Genomic DNA, 3437 nt, shown 5'->3' with positions numbered 1-3437 from the left:
TTAATTTGAAATGGCCACACTAATCCAATGTGTAACATTGGTTTGGTGAATCCAACTATATAATGCCCAAAACAGCAAGTACTTCTGAATGCCAGCTGACCCCTCCCCTGTAATAACTGAGTGTTCCGCCATGTTGTAGTTCTGACCTTCTGCTCTGCCCTCTGTATTAAAGTGTTCCGCCAGGTTTAGAACTACAGAGTCTTTGTAGTCCAAACCAGCAGCTCTGCCTTTCTCTGTATTCTGTTGCTATAGCGATTAGTCCTCTGCTAACTGTCATGTGTGTGAGAGACGGAGGTGGAGAAGGATTTGTATCTTTATGAGACACCCAGTCAGTTTTAATGAAAAAAGCAGTCCGAACAACTGCTTCCCGTTCAGGATCCGTAAGGCCGATCCAAAAACCATTTGAAGCATATGAGAGGGCTATTTGTCATCTCCAATAGTCCCGTGATTCATATCTATGGGTCACTCAGAGAAATACCAGCGATGAGAGAAAAATGGTGTGCACTGAGCTTAGAAATTTTTCAGAAAAGTCTGAAAATGAATGGTGATTTTGCTCTGAAGCACCTTGACAGAAAACCGTCAGCCCTAGAGAAATTTTGAAAACATTTTATGGGAGCAGGCATGCGTATCAATGTCATGACCGACTTTCATATCACTAGAGCAATTTTTGCAGCCATGAGAGCGATTTCAAAATATTTTTGGGGTCAAAAATCCACTCTTTTTCTCTCTCTAAAAAAGCGGCAGTTGGTGTCAGTTACACTCTGCATTTCGGCAGTTGGAAATTTTACTCGTTTTTCGCTTTTTACGTCGTAACTCCGATCCCCAATAAAAGTAATAGCTCCCTTCTCGGCATCGAGCCGCACGATTTGATACCACTTTTGTGGGGGTACATGCAGAGGTACGAGCCGCATTAACGGTAATGGAAGAAAAACTAGAAAAATAGCTGTTCCTAGCGAAACAGCCGTGAGAACGCATATTTGCAGAATGACTGCTGCAGAAATGCAAGAAAAAGCAAAGAAAAGCTCAAGAAGTAGAAGAAAGCAGAAAAAATAGAACTTACTTTTCTTCTCCCACAGACTCTCTTTTTTTTAAAGCCGAGAACTGCAGCTTTGAACAAATCTTAAAATAAGTTATCAAACCTGTTTCAGTCGCAGGGTGCGAATCGGGACCTCTCCCTTTCCCGATTTGACCATCCTAACTGCGGCAGCCTGAAAAGTTCAAAAGAAATTACATTTAGAGTTCACATAAGGCGCTTTCGCACTGCACGGAACATTTCCGAGCGTGTTCGCATTACAACTTGCGACCGGTTCCACCCGGCCCCATGAGCTGTGGTTCCAATCGTGCTGGCCAAGCGGTTCTGCTTAGAACCAGCAGCTGATTGGCCGCTGGTTGTTATGGAGTCAGACGTTGATTTTCCGTTGAAAGCTGGCTCTCACTACTATATTTTGTAAAGAGTGCTCTTTGCAATATTTTTATTATTAGTTTTAATTAACAATGGATTTGTCTCAATGTAGTGCGATGACCTGGTCAAATGAGGTAATTTTTTCTTCTTCTTTATTAAATTGGCAGTTAGCAACCAACCAACTCAAACCACATTGTTTAGTTTTAAAAATAATGACGTCCGACACCGCTTCGATGGCGCCCTCAGTGTAATGCGAACACAACGGCTGGAACCGTTCCGTACCGTTCCGTGCAGTGCGAAAGCGCCTATATTGTTCTGTTATGGAGCCTTTCATGTTATCCTGTAGTTAGTTGTGAGGTAGCAAATTAGGTAGCAAATTAAGTCCTGTCATATGGGAAAATTATAAGAAATATAAAAATTCATACCTCAACTATTTCTCCTGTCACACTTACCAGCCCTCTTCCCACTGTTAATTCTTCAATATAATTCAAGGGGGCTGGTGGATTTATCAACGTCTTTAGCTTTTCTGTGACGGCCACCTTTGGGCCTTTGAAAAACTGAGTGGATGGAAGGACATGAAGTATAAATGGGGGCTCATTCCCCCGGAGTGCATAACCCCTGAGAATATATGACTGGCCCTCTACGATGTTCTTTGTATTTTGTTCGAATATTGTCAATTTTGTGACGCAGCTTCCATCAGTAATGACGACGTTTTGGTTGATTTTTTTGTTGTTTTTTTTTTTTGGAGGGCTTTTGCCTTCCCCTCTATCAAGCCCCAGCTAATTGTCCTTTTCTCCTCCTTAATGTTTAAAATCATAATATTTATTGGGGGCGGTCTGTAGAAGGGCGAGTCAGACTTGCAGGCCAAAATTTTAGTTAAAGCCATCCTATGGGGAAAGAAAAGGAGAAAAACTAAATGTTAATTATAAACGCCATCAACGGTCAACTGTGCCATCTGCTGAGCCCCACACTATAATGGAGGCCCATAATTCTAACTTGCAGTTTACCTGCTGTTGAACGGCAGGTAAACGGCAGGTAAACTGCTATTCAGTGACTGTTGAACTGATCAACAACTGTTAAACTGATCAGTTAACAGCTGTTGTGTTAGTTGTGTGGAAAAAAATTCCAGAATTTCCAAGTGAAAAAAGTACAAATTTGTCAGGAGAAAAAATAAATCTAATAACTGACTTTAACACTTCTTTGAAACATCATGAAGCAAAAATAAATAAATTGTAACATTCTACTTCCATTGAATAGTTATTCATTTGTTATTATTACATTCACATGAAGCTCGAAACACAGAAATTAAGCTGGAAATTAAGAATTTTTCTAAAACTTGTCAACACACCGCCGTTGTTGAGAAAGACTAACGGCTACTTGGATCGAATGTATTTATAGATGCGGTGCTCACAGCGTCTTCACAGCCTGCCAAATAACGTCTAGAACGCTACAGTCAGGAACCAGATTCTATGCCCAGTTGGGATTAATATTCTATTTTCAAAAGGCGAAAGTATTAATTTGTCATGAAAAAAAATCAGTAAACATTTTTGGAATTCATAAATCAAGAGAATGTTTCCAGTTGATGGCACAAAATATATTTCTAAACATTCTTTTATTGTCATTTATTCACTTTTTTCCTGGACTCTCGGTTGCTGTCAGCTGTTCTTGTTTGGGATTCCCTTACTTGCTCCATAATTTCTGATTGGCTGCCTGCAACAGACAGGAGAATACCCCACACACAAAAGCATGCCCGTCTGCATAGGAAGGCATTTGGAGAAATCGTCTGCCTCAGAGTCATGGTCACATCTGTACTGACAGCTCTTTTTATTCTTTTTCCCGCGCTTAACATTAACTGAGGGCTAAAAAGAGTACAGTCAAGTTTTCTATTTTCACTATCAAAGCACAGCAATGCTAGCATTTCATAAGCAGTTTTTCCGAGCCGCCTATTCGAGCGCTAAGACTGTCCTGTAGTTTCATGCAGGAATCCAATTATGTCAAAGTGGGAAGTGTTAAACTATGAATACATTTTAAATTA

At 40.4% G+C, this 3437-nt stretch overlaps 1 protein-coding gene across 1 annotated transcript in view; it reads left to right on the top strand.

Annotated features, from left to right (window-relative positions):
• The window catches only part of rpl30 (ribosomal protein L30), a 9037-nt gene that overhangs the window by 1484 nt on the left and 4116 nt on the right, over positions 1 to 3437 (top strand). The gene's annotated exons all lie outside the window — the stretch shown is intronic.

Source organism: Poecilia formosa, unplaced genomic scaffold (genome assembly GCF_000485575.1).
Source record: "Poecilia formosa unplaced genomic scaffold, Poecilia_formosa-5.1.2 Scaffold21, whole genome shotgun sequence".
NCBI lineage: Eukaryota > Metazoa > Chordata > Actinopteri > Cyprinodontiformes > Poeciliidae > Poecilia > Poecilia formosa.
Note: the sequence above shows the minus strand (reverse complement) of the source record. Positions and strands in the feature narration are given on the sequence as shown.